Here is a 13,250-nt window from a genome sequence, read left to right on the forward strand (position 1 = left end):
GAAAAATTGGAAATCGTCCTGAATTCCTGTTTTGTAACCCTAAAATGTCAAAAAATAAGGAACGGTCATGGTGAAGTAATGATTATTGTTCACTAAGTTATTTTTTAAGGGAGCGTAAAATTTTAGGCGATTCAAAACCCGTCGCCCGAATTCATGAAGAAGCACACAAAAAATTGGAAATCGACCTGAATTCCTATTTTATGGCCCTAAAATGCCAAAAAATGAGGAGCAGTAATGGAAAAGCAACAACTATTATTCATTAGGTCGTTTCTAATGGGCTCGTAAAATTATAGGCGATTCGGAGTTCGTCGTCCTAATTCATGAAGATCGAGTGGACATTAGCACACGAAAAATCGGAAATCGTCTTGAATTCCTGTTTTATGGACCTAAATGCAGAAAAAACGAGGAACGATCATGGCGAAGCAAAGATTATTATTCATTAGGTCGTTTCTGATAGGCCCACAAATTTTTTGATGATTCAGCCAGGCGCCCGACTTTATGAAAATAGTGTGGACATTAGCACACGAAAAATTAAAAATCGTCATGAATTCCTCTAAGGTTAGTTAGTCAATTTTAGGCAGCTTTGATGAGGTCATGAGGTGAATCACTACATGGTCTCTTGTTTTTTCCTTTTTTTTTTTATTTTTGACAAAAAAATATTGAGGAATATATGATCTAAGAGAATAGTACTATTTTTAAATTTTTCTTTTCTATATTGGTAAAGATGCATATTATCCTTTTTGGCCTAACCTTTGGGGTGTTGGTGTTTTGTCTCCTTGGGTTTTAACCCCTAAAGGCAACTGAATAATTGAATCCTGAACTCACTCTTATATGGTCCCTAACTTTCTCCTTCTATTTTGATGCGGGATCTGTGGGATGTTAGATGCACCCCTTAAATATTCACTACCATATTAAATGTTTTCTTTTAAAACTTTTAGTGTATATATGTTAAACTCGTCTTGAAATTATTTCGTATGGAGTAACAATTATATTTGTCGAAGCTTATACCAATATGAAAAAGTTACTATATTTTGTCGAAATGTACTTCCCATTCAGCAACTATCCTGAGACGTTAGGCAAACTATGTTTGGCTATGATGTCATAGCTTTTCTTTCCATGTCAATTCATGACTTGTTTAATGCATAGAAGTAGACAAATTCTTAGTTTTCAACTCCGTCTAACAACATACAACACATAAGATATTGAATAAAACCAGTGGCTATTAACTATGGAAAGAATTTATCGTCACGTTGTAAGCCCCACGCTAGTATCAAATTATCAATTGAATCACGACATTATCGTCATGTTATAAGCCCCTCACTATTATTATCAATGATAATAGGAAAGTTCTAAAGAAAGGAACAAGTTGTACAACTCACTACAATATATATCGCAATTTTCAACTAAGAAGATCCGAATGAACCCCTTCCACCCCTGACTACAATACTTCTCATTGTTAGGTCTATTGTATTTGTAGTATTATAACTTACATGCTTTTTCTTGTGACAAAGTCATATGTGTGACTGAGGTGGACTCTACTATTGTAGCATAGTATCAATTTCATCAGTTTTTCTAGAAGAAAATATATATAATAGTTTATTATTACTATTATTATTATTATTATTATTATTATTATTATTATTATTTTAGTTTTTAAGAACAACGGTATCGTGATCAGCTTGTACCCACCTTGATTAACACACTAGGTACCTGTTACACCCTCCGTCTCAAATTATCCGTCTCAAAAGATTTTGACTATTTTACTGTAACGACCCGGCCAGTCGTTTCATGAGTTACCGCCCCGTTTCCCCCATTTCTGCTTCTTATTGTCTTGTTCAGCTGTGTTATGTGTTATCGGGTTGGTTGGCTCGGGTTCGGAAAGATTTTGGTAAGGTTTGAGACACTTAGTCTCTTTTAAGAAAGCTTAAGTTGGAAAAGTCAACCGGATGTTGACTTATGTGAAATAGGACTCGGATGTGAATTTCGATGATTCGGATAGCTTCGGGAGGTGATTTGGGACTTAGGAGTGTGATCGGAATGTGTTTCGGAGGTTCGGGGTAGATTTAGGCTTGAATTGGCGAAATTGGAATTTGGCGTTTTCCGGTTGATAGGTGAGATTTTGATATAGGGATCGGAATGGAATTCCGGAAGTTGCAGTAGGTCCGTTGTATCATTTGGGATGTGTGTGCAAAATTTCAGGTTATTCGAACGTGGTTTGATAGACTTTTTGATCAAAAGCGTTTTTCGGAAGATTTTGGAACTTTAGGCTTGAATTCGATGTGATTTGGTTGATTCGATATTGTTTGAGGTGTTTTGAAGATTGGTACAAGTTTGGAGAGTGGTATGTGACTTGTTGGTGCATTTGGTTGAGGTCCCGGGGGCCTCGGGGTGATTCCGGGTGGTTAACGGGTGATTTTGAGAGTTGGTTGGACAGCTGAAGTTTTATGGCTGCTGTCATAACCGCATCCGCGGTTGGGAGGCCGCAGGTGCGACTCCCGCAGATGCGGAACCAAGCCGCAGAAGCGGCCAGGCAGGGTGTCAGGCGGAACCGCAGAAGTGGGCGCCAAGGCGCAGGTGCAGAAGGCTGACCGCAGGTGCGATCCCGGCCGTTTAAGTGAAAAACGCAGATACGGTTGAGTTGACCGCAGAAGTGGTGACGCAAAAATGGAAAAGGACAGCAGGTGCGGAATCCCTGGGTCAGAATGTATATAATTTTTCCTTCGCGATTTTCAGTGGTTTCACCATTTTTAAACACGTTTTCTGGAGCTTTTGGGCGATGTTGATGAGGGAATTCAAGGAGAATTCATTGAGGTAAGGTTTTGGATCATAAAAACTCGTCCTTATGGTATTATTTCACGGATTAGACTTGAAATTTGTGGAAAATTGGGTAAATATGGAGGAAACTAGGGCTTGGGAATTTAGGTCTTTGATTAAGGATTTGAAGGGCCATTTGTGGTTGGATTTTGAAGTATTTGATATGCATGAACTCGTGGGAAGATAAGGGTTCAATGATGTTAATTTTTTCGGATTCCGAGACGTGGGCCCGGGTGCCGGGTTTGGTTAATTTCGGGATTCGTATCGTAATTTCATTATTTTTGCATGGGCTTCGTTCCCTTAGCGTATTTTGACGTCGTGATTCTGATTTTTGATAGATTCTACGCGAGTTGAGGCCGAGACGAGGGGCAAAGGCATCGCGAGCTAGAGATTTAACCGGATAGAGGTAAGTAATGATTGTAAATGTTGTTCTGAGGGTATGAAACCCCGGAATTCACATCGTTGTGCTATTTTGAAGTGACGCACACGCTAGATGACGAGCGTATGGTCGTGCACTGTTGGGGACTGTGACTTAGTCCGCCCCATATGACTGTTTAGTTATTTGATTGAAAATTGCTTGCTATTATCATGTTTTGGGCTGAATGTCATATTTGGGCTTCGTGCCAGGATTTTTACTGCTATTCCTCACTATTTTGACTTAGTATTTGTAATCAGTCTTGCTATACTCTACTGTTTTTCACAACTCAGCCATCTTTACTCGTTTTTGGTATTTTAAATATTATTTTGGGCTGAGCATCATGTTTTACTGTTGCCCGAGTGGCTTGTGAGATTCTGACTGATTAAGGCCGAGGGCCTGTGTTGTGAGGATACTATGGGATCGGGCTGCACGCCGCAGCATGTGGTACCGATTGTGATATATGAGAGGCCGAGGGCCAGATTTATTATGCCACGAGGTGGGTTGTGATTTATATGAGGCCGAGAGCCTGTTGATTTTGCCACGAGATGGCTTATTATTGCGCTTGGGCCGTAAGGGGCCCCTCCCGGAGTCTGTACACCCCCAGTGAGCGCGGGTACCCAGTTTGTGATGTGAAATAGCCCGAGGGGCTGATGTTGTTCCATGTTGTTGCCCGAGGGGCTGATACGACTGATTGTGAGATAGCCCGAGGGGCTGGTTCTATTGGTATTGTTGCCCGAGGGGCTGTTTGTTGTTTTTATATTTTATACTAGTTTTCCATTCACTTGTTTGAACTGCTAAAATATGTTTTAAAAATGGTTTTACTGAATTAAGAAGTTTTTATGAGTTTTTACTGTTTACTGTATTGTGCTGGTTTTACACTGCCTCGCTATAGCATTTTGCTGTATATTTACGTGTTTTCTTATCGCTCACCTGCCTTTACTTTTATTACTTACTGAGTTGGCGTACTCACATTACTCCATGCACCTCTGTGTGCAGATTCAGGAGTCTCAAGTCACGCTAGCGAGGGTTGAATTGCTTCCAGCAGGCTTATTTGGAGTTGACTAGGTAGCTGCTCGGCGTTTGCAGCCCAGTGCTTCTCCTTCCTACTTTTATTTCGTTGTCCTAGTTTCGTAATAGACTATGTTGTCTTTTTCATACTCTTAGACGGATTGTAGATGCTCGTGACTGGTGACACCCCGATGTCGGGCTGTGTTTTATTTTCGCAGTTGATATATTTCACTTTGTTTTGGGATTATCATTATTTATGACTTGATTATGAATCATTATATCTGTTAATTAAACTTGGGGTTTGTGTCGGCTGGCCTTGTCTTCACAAGAGGCGTCATCACGACCGGGTCTGGGTTTAGGGTCGTGACATTTACCTTATATATGTCTTAAGATATTATCTCTCTTCATTTAATGCTTACTCAAAATTAAGGTATTTGTAGTCTCCAAGAACAATTTTAATTAAGGGTAGAATTAGAAAAACATAATTAATTTACTCTTGAACTTCTAAAATGATAAATAATTTGAGATAACTATTTTTAGAAACCACGATATATAATTTGAGACAGAGGGAGTATGTAACACTCCTCAAATTTATAAAAGTTTCGAGACACGCTAATTATAGAATTAAATTATTATTTTTTCGAGACACGCTATATATATATATATATATATATATATATATATATATATATATATATACACACACACACTTAAATAATTGGACATACAATTAGAAAAATATTAATAATTTTAATTATTAATTAATAAAAGTGGGTATCATTAATTATTAGTTAAGTTAAAAAAAACAAAAAATAAAAAGGGAAAAAGGGCCTAAAGCCCATAAAAGGGCTGATGGAACAAAAGGCTTCAAGCCTTAAGAAAACAGAACAAGGTTCTGTTATTCACGAAAAGGATTAGAAGGATAAAGCCTTAGACAAAAACAGAACAAACTCATGAAACAGAGAGTCACGAAACTCACGCAGGCAACGAAAAATGGTTCTTTACAAATCACTAATCCTTGAACTCAGGTATATAAAATTCCCTATTGTCAATTACCCTGCAGTAGTAATAGGTACGAATTGAATAGTTAATTCCCTTCTTTTGCTATATCAACAGTAAAGTTACGTGTTTAGGTGCGAAACTTTGAAATTAATTAAAATGCATTGACTGTTGTAGAATCACTTGTTTGACTGGTGTCAATTGGAATGGGGTCTACGTATTGGCTCGAGAAGTTTTGAGGTGAGTTGATATAATCCTTTACCAAAATGGTTTAACTTACAAAAGTATGCATACAAGGTGTTTGATGAATTGGCTAAAAGAGTGAATATGTACTTAATTGAAGTGAGTGAGTAGCTCATCTTACTTTTCCCAACTCAAAAGTTTTCTGCCTCACATTTAATTTCAAATTGTTTCCCCTTATGTAGCGGAAATAAAGTTCCTACTATTAGGTTTGTTCAGAATCTGTATTTTCAGTTTGATACAGTCGTATTAGAAACACAGTAAGAGTAAATATTGTGAGGAATCCAATTCATATGTTCAGATCTTTTTTTTGTTTCTCTATTTGGAATTTGGCCAAGAAGCCGCAGTAACATTCTATTAGCTTAGAATTATTTTAGTTAAAGTTAGATGATTTATTCTGACATATGTGCTTAAATTTTCAGATTTTTGTGTAATACTTATAGGCCATTTTCATGTTGAAAAAGAAAATTTCATGAAAAAGCAAGAATCTTTAGAAATACTTTTGAATGTTTATTTCATTTTTACGCCATACCTTACATTCAAGGATTCCAGTATGAGCATGTTTAAAAGATTTAGACTTGAAAAGTCACAAGAAAAGTTTTAGAAGGAAAAGATCTTTGGGAGTATCCTTTATTCTGAGAAGGGGTCATCGTCCAGGCCGAGGGTCCTGACCAAGGCGTTGACTTCCTGAAACTACTTGTGCCAAAGTAGGGAGCACACGAGCCGAGGGTCTCGTTGCTGAGAATTTACTTATCCAGGCTAAGGTATGATACATGAGCACTGAGAACCATGAAGCGAGTGGCACCTCGCGGATTGGGCCTATTCGATCAGGTTGGGATCGAACCCATGCTGATCACACGATGACTAAGACAAAAATAGGTCAGGATAGTTGGAACTCCCAAAGTATAAAGAGAAGTATTTCTTTTTTTAGAAAAAGAAAAGAATTTCTTTTAGAATATTCATAAACTGCTATTATGCCATTAATTTAGAATTGTTCTTATAAGCTTTATGTTTTACATGCATTTAGAACCTTTGCTCGTAATGTATATGTTATTAAAGTTTCGCCCCCTGTCGTTGAGACTCACTGAGTACAATGGATGGTACTGACGTTCTCTTTTGGGAACCTACATTGGTCTGCGGTACGACGTAGGAACTGATTTTGCAGGCGAGCAGGCTATGGGTTAGGACTTCCCTCACTTCTAGTACTATTGGTGAGCTCCGTTTTTGTTCGTGGTGTATTCCTTAGAGTCATCTTTATTTAGCTATTTCTACTTTCACTTAGAGAACTAGCCAGCAAATCTCATGTCCTGCGCAGTGCGTCAGTTTATCAGTAGAGGCTTCATAGACACAATCGGTGGGTTAAGATTCAGATGTTTTTGATAATAACTTAGCAGTATTTCAGTAGTTATGATTTACTTAATGGGGTTTTGACACGGCTACCCACAAAAATAAAACTATTACCCTGTTTTTCTACCCATAAACTAATTACATTTCCTACCCATAATAGTTTTTGTGGAGAATTTTTTCTTTATTCTCCAATTCTTTTTTATTTCTATGCTACATTTCTTTTTCTTTTTTTTCTTTTCTCCTTTTTTTTCCTCGGTTTCTTCTTATTTTTTTCTTTTTGCCTTTTCTAATTTCATTTAACTTTTTTTTATATTCTTTTTCTCTTTATAGTCTAATTTTATTTATTGTTTTTACTATTTTTATTATGATTTTTTACACCATTACTAAAGAAAAATCAATTTGTGTACCAATTAAATGTAGCTAATACAACCAAAAAATATTAACTAACATATAATACCAGTATAGTATATAGTTATACCAACAGGGTATACAATTGTAGGCAAAGAGTTAAGAAAAAATTTTCTTGTTTTGAGTTTCAAAATAACCACAAACTCAACAAACCCAATTTATGAGTTTCAAAGCTTCAAGGTCCTCCAATGGTATATTAATATTTTGCAGAAGTCAGAAGTCTTGGAATTCAAGTCATAGAATAAATCAAAGCGGAAAAAAAAAATTTGAATTTTCACTTTGCCCCTCACGCTGAGTAAAAGCTTAAAGCAAATTAAAGGGAAAAGGCAAGTGAATTTACGGGTAATAGGTATACTATTATGGTATATTATATACTATTACAGCATACTGTTACGGTATATTGCATATTACTACAGTATACTATAACAATATATTGTATACTATAATAGTATACTGTTGCAGTATAACTATATACTCCTATAGTATATTGTATACTGTAGCGGTATACTATTAGGTAACTGTGTTCTTCTTCGATTATTACAATATACTGTTGCGTATATTGTAAATTATAACAATATACTGTTGTAGTATAGCTATATACTCCTACAGCATATTGTATACCGTAGCAGTATACTATTGGGTAGTTGTGTTCTTTTTCGATTTTCAGCTGAAAATTTCAATATCAATCACCTCAAATCAGCTCCAAATGCTATCAAATTCCAATATGAACTTCCAGAAGGTATTATAAGCAATATTTAACAGCTACCCCACTTTAAAAACTCAAACGTAAGAAAANCATATATATATATATATATATATATATATATATATATATATATATATATATATATAAAATCAATCCCGATAACCAACTTTTTAAGATATTTGACCAAAAACAAATTTAGAATTTATGTCGGCAAACGATTGGATCATGCAAAGTTGCAAAAGTGACGATTTTTCTTGGTTTGTTTGCAAAAGTTATGTAAACATAGAAAAGATACTCCCTGCCTAAATGATGACATTGAGAAAAGGATAAGAACAAAACAAAGATTATCGTTACAAAAGTACCCTACTATTTGTTTAGATAATAGTTCCAACTTCTAAGTCCTATGTTCCAAAGTCATAACCAATTTGCATAATTAAATAATTAGCTATATATTTAAAAGGACCTATTTAATCAATAATAGAAATGAGAAAACAATCTCCTTAAATAGAAATTGTCTAGAAAGAGGCCGAGGATGTTCACTAATTTCTGTGTAGGTTATTAGCCACAGGAGAAGTGGAGAACATAAATATTATACCTTGTGATTTTAAGAGATAATGCTCGGTATTCAGAAGTTAAATGAAAATTCTTTGACCGTAATCTTTCTGTTCATTCAATGATATTTAATTCTTTATATGCTCGTTAGATACGTTTCATAAAATATGTAATATATAGCAGTACTCTTTTCTTTTTACGTGAAAAGATTAGATATAAAATGACAGGTTCTCATAGCTAAAAAATTTTGTTTCAAGATTATCAATACAAATTAGAAACCCTAGCAGGGTTGTGGAATTATTTTTCATAAAAGTGTCTTTGGTACTACTGGAATTATTTTTCATTATTTGGTTATTAGGTTAAAGCAATTACACTTGTAAAATTAGGCCACAAGAAGTCAGTTCACTTGAAATAAACAGCTCTTTGTTAGTTGGAAATGAATAAATTAAGCAAATAATTGAAAATGAGAATAATATGAAAGCAATAAAAGAGTAAGAGCTTCTTATTAATATCTTTCGCAAGATAGGAAAAATTGAGCATAGAATTTTGAGATAGAATGTACTTATTTTTCCAGAAATAATATTAGCATGAGTAGGAAGATTTCAGTTTGGTACAAATGTGGGGGAGAAGGAATATTTATAGTACTTCAAAGATCACGCCTTAGTAGGAAGTTTTACCTCTTATAACAAAGGTTGATACCTTATTTATTATAAATAAATTTCCTTTTAAAAATTATCTCATATAGCTACCTTTTAATTTTATAGCAAAATATCTATTTATGTCACTTCCTACCATTAAACCATTAAATACGATGTGTGTTATTTTTCTCTCTCCCTCTCTCTTCCCTCTCTCCTCTTTTCTCTTTCCCCTTTCTTCTCTTTTTCCCCCGGTTTTTTCCTCCTCTGCTTTTAGAAACTCTAGCAGGGTTGTGTTCCGCCAACGACAGATCCGGCCGGCGACCACTTTCTTAGATTTTGCATTGATTGTTCATGTTTGCCTTGTGAGATCTAAAGAAGTTCTGTCTCTAGTTTGCGTTTGATCCTTTAAATTGGTGCTTCTTCAACAACTGTCTTTATTTAACCGGCAGCGACGCCCCACATGGCGGCGGCCTGGATATTGGTGGATTGGAGACGGCGTTTGGGGCTGAGGAACTTGAAGAGTCTGTTACCTTATTTTCATTGTATTTCAATGTATCTCGCTGTATTCCATGTATTTCATTGTATTCACTGTCTTTAGTTTTTTCTACTTTTTTAATATATTCACTGTATTTAACTGTATTCAATGTAATTATATAATTTAAAAGCTTCACTTTGTTTCATTATTTTGTCCAGCAGTATATATTCAGCAGTAAGTATTCAATGTATTGTAGAATGTATTCATACATTTTTTTAATTAATATAATTTATGTATTCAGATTCATATATGTATTCAAATGTATCTGCAGTATTCATATGTATTTGCACTATAGATGACATGTTGTACGTCATGTATTCAATATATTTTTATGTATTTAACTGTATTCAATGTAATTATATAATTTCAATATATAAATCTATTTGTAAAGATACCACTAAAAAATATTTTAGTAAAGATACCACTAAAAAAAGAAATGAGGGATTGAATCTCTGAAGATTGCTCTGTTTTTGGGGTGTTTTAATTGATTCACTTACAGTTTTTAAACAGCTGAAGACCTTTTTTTTTGCGAATTCCGTTATTGTATTCACGAATACAGCTCGCAAATACAGTCGAATACATTCTCTACTTAGCTGGACTCCCCTGTTTTACGCCGAGCTTTGCTACTGTATTCATGAATACATTAGTAAAAATACATTGCAGTCTATAACAACTGAAAACATAGTTATAGGAAGTAATTTAGTAAATGATAGCTATAGCAAGCTAATAATTACTAAAACATAGTAGTTTCTGAAAAGTTCTTTTATAAATATGGCCGGCCCATTTCATTCGTTACGCTTGGTCAATTTGTAATTGTTCAAGAGTTGATGCCGGATATTTTGAAACTCATTTATTTGCCTTAATAAGTACTTTGAATTGTTTCTAAAGGAACTTTTCCAAGGTTTTTATCCAATAATTTTGTAACTTTTAGGTGGAAGTCATTTACCTTTACAAATATCGTAATTTTTAATCTGTATCACTTGCTTAAACCAACAAAATTAGACATTGTTTTAAGCCTTTAATACTAAACCATATCATGACTAAAATGCTATCCTTATACGCTACTAAGAAAAGCTTAATTTGGTCTTGTTCTGCCAGACTTCAACGACTTGATGAATTAACTAAAACACAGCATGCTAAGCCAAATGTTACATGTTACGCTACGCCTAATCTTCTAGAAATTATAATGGTTCTACCAATAAAAGTGTTGTACGAAAATTTCCAAATTTAGGGTTCTCGTGAAAAAACATATAGAGTTGCACTTTCTTTTAATCGATTTCAATTAACCTCAAATAAAGTCGAACTAGACAATTGGTTTTAAGACCTTTTTGGAAAATCGAATTTTAATTGACCTTTTCACTTGTGTAGAAGTAGTGGTGGCAAAATGGTTAAAAGAAAATAGTTAACCACTCATATTATCCACTAAAAATGAGTTGGATAATGAACTTTTTAAAAACGGGACAAATATGGATAAGAATCATGTTATCCATTTAGAAAATGATTAACCAATGGATAACCAATGGATCTAACTTTTACATTTGTAAAGCCTCAAATTGGGGGTATCTCAAGTTAGGGAGACTAAGAATGCTCCCAAAGTGATCATAGGCAAAAAGTCATGGATAATATGGTTACCCATATTATCCGCCGGTTAACCCATTTTTTATCCGTATTAAATGTGATTCAGGTCGGATAATTGATCCATTTTTTCATTACCCGTTTTCGACCCGAACTATATCTGACCCGACCCGCCCGTTTGGTACTCCTGTGCAGAAGTAATTAATTGGAAGGAGTTAAAGTCATCAACAGCAAGATATGGTTGAAGTGAGAACAAGTAGGTCTGCCGGATTTGAAAAGGCTTGCAACCTATCCAAAATCTTTTTAGGAGTGAACACAAAACATAGGTTAAAATTTTTTGAAATTACTAATAATATATATTCTGCTAATAGCCACGAGTCAGTGAAAGTCAAACAGCAGTCTTCCATATGTTGACTATTATGGTGTGTTTTCTGTTTTTGTTTTGAACCATTTTAGTCTTCTTTATTCTATCCACTACCCCTTTTAAATGGGGTTTTGACACAGCTAACCACAAAAATAAACTATTTACCCATGTTTATCCATTTGCTTTTCTACCCATAAACAAATTACATTTCCTATCCATAGTAGTTTTTGTGGGGAATTTTTTCTTTATTCTCCAATTTTTTATTATTTCTATGCTTCTTTTCTTTCTTTCTTTTTTTTCTTTTTTTTTCTTTTCTCCTTTTCTTTTTTCTCGGTTTCTTCTTATTTTTTTCATTTTTCCTTTTCTAATTTCATTTAACTTTTTTTTTATTCGTTTTCTCTTTATAGTCTAATTTCATTTACTGTTTTCACTATTTTTATTATTCTTTTTTTCTACTATTACTAAAGAAAAATCAAATTGTGTACCAATTAAGCTAATACAACCAAAAAATATTAACTAACATATGATACCAGTATAGTATATAGCTATACCAACAGGGTATACAATTGTACGCAAAGAGTTAAAAAAATTTAATTCAATTATTAAACTGAAATAATATCACTTGCCAATAAAAATTTCAAAAAAATTCTAAAAGGATCTAATTGTAAGAGTATAACGTTACATTATATAGTATACTATAATATTTTTATTTTCTTTGCATTTTCAATTTGCCCCTCACGCTGGGTAAAAGCTTAAAGCAAATTAAAAGGTAAAAGGCAAGTGAATTTACGGGTAATAAGTATACTATTATGGTATATTGTATGCTATTACAGCATACTGTTACGGTATATTTCATATTATTACGGTATTCTATAACAATATATGTATACTATAATAGTATACTGTTGCAATATAACTATATACTCCTATAGTATATTGTATATTGTAGGGGTATACTATTAGGTAACTGTGTTCTTCTTCGATTATTACAATATACCGTTGCAGCATGTTGTAAACTATAACAGTATACTGTTGCAGTATAGCTATATACTCCTACGACATATTGTATATTGTAGCAGTATACTATTGGGTAGTTGTGTTCTTCTTCGATTTTCAGCTGAAAATTTCGATCTCAAATCAGCTCCAAATGCTATCAAATTTCAGTATGAACTTCCAGAAGGTATTATAAGCAATATTTAACAGCACCCATTTTGAATCAAACAAGAAATCTTCAAACTAAAAATTTTAAATTCAAGAGCTTCAAAACAAATCTCAATACATGTTCTCCTTCCATTTAGTATAAGAATTTTTTTTTTGAATTTAAATTGATTTTGCATTAGCAGACATGTAGCTCATTGAGGAGAAGAGGTGGTCTGGAGGTTGTGTTTGCCTCTGATGTACTTGTAGAAGATTTCAACATACAAGAAAAGATAATTTTGACATAAGCAGTTGCAAATTGTTGGACATAGGCAATGTAAACGGGAACAAATGTTAGATGATTACATAGTTTTCCATGTTAGTTGGGATCCTCTTTCACTATAGGAAGCTACTGGATGTATACCCTTTCTTGACGAGAAATTCAGTAGTTAATAAGTACTTAACCAAATATATCCGCCTTTTCCAAAAGAAAATTCCCGCGATCTTTA

The 13,250-nt window shown here is 34.1% G+C and overlaps 1 long non-coding RNA gene across 1 annotated transcript; it reads left to right on the forward strand.

The window, feature by feature from the left end:
* Nucleotides 1-5,117: 5,117 nt before the first annotated feature.
* On the forward strand, nucleotides 5,118-5,773 carry LOC109243088. Its single transcript, XR_002070489.1, has 2 exons — nucleotides 5,118-5,268; nucleotides 5,417-5,773. It is a non-coding gene; the product is annotated as an uncharacterized LOC109243088 (long non-coding RNA).
* Nucleotides 5,774-13,250: the final 7,477 nt, after the last annotated feature.

Source organism: Nicotiana attenuata, unplaced genomic scaffold, assembly GCF_001879085.1.
Source record: "Nicotiana attenuata strain UT unplaced genomic scaffold, NIATTr2, whole genome shotgun sequence".
In the NCBI taxonomy this organism is placed as follows: domain Eukaryota; kingdom Viridiplantae; phylum Streptophyta; class Magnoliopsida; order Solanales; family Solanaceae; genus Nicotiana; species Nicotiana attenuata.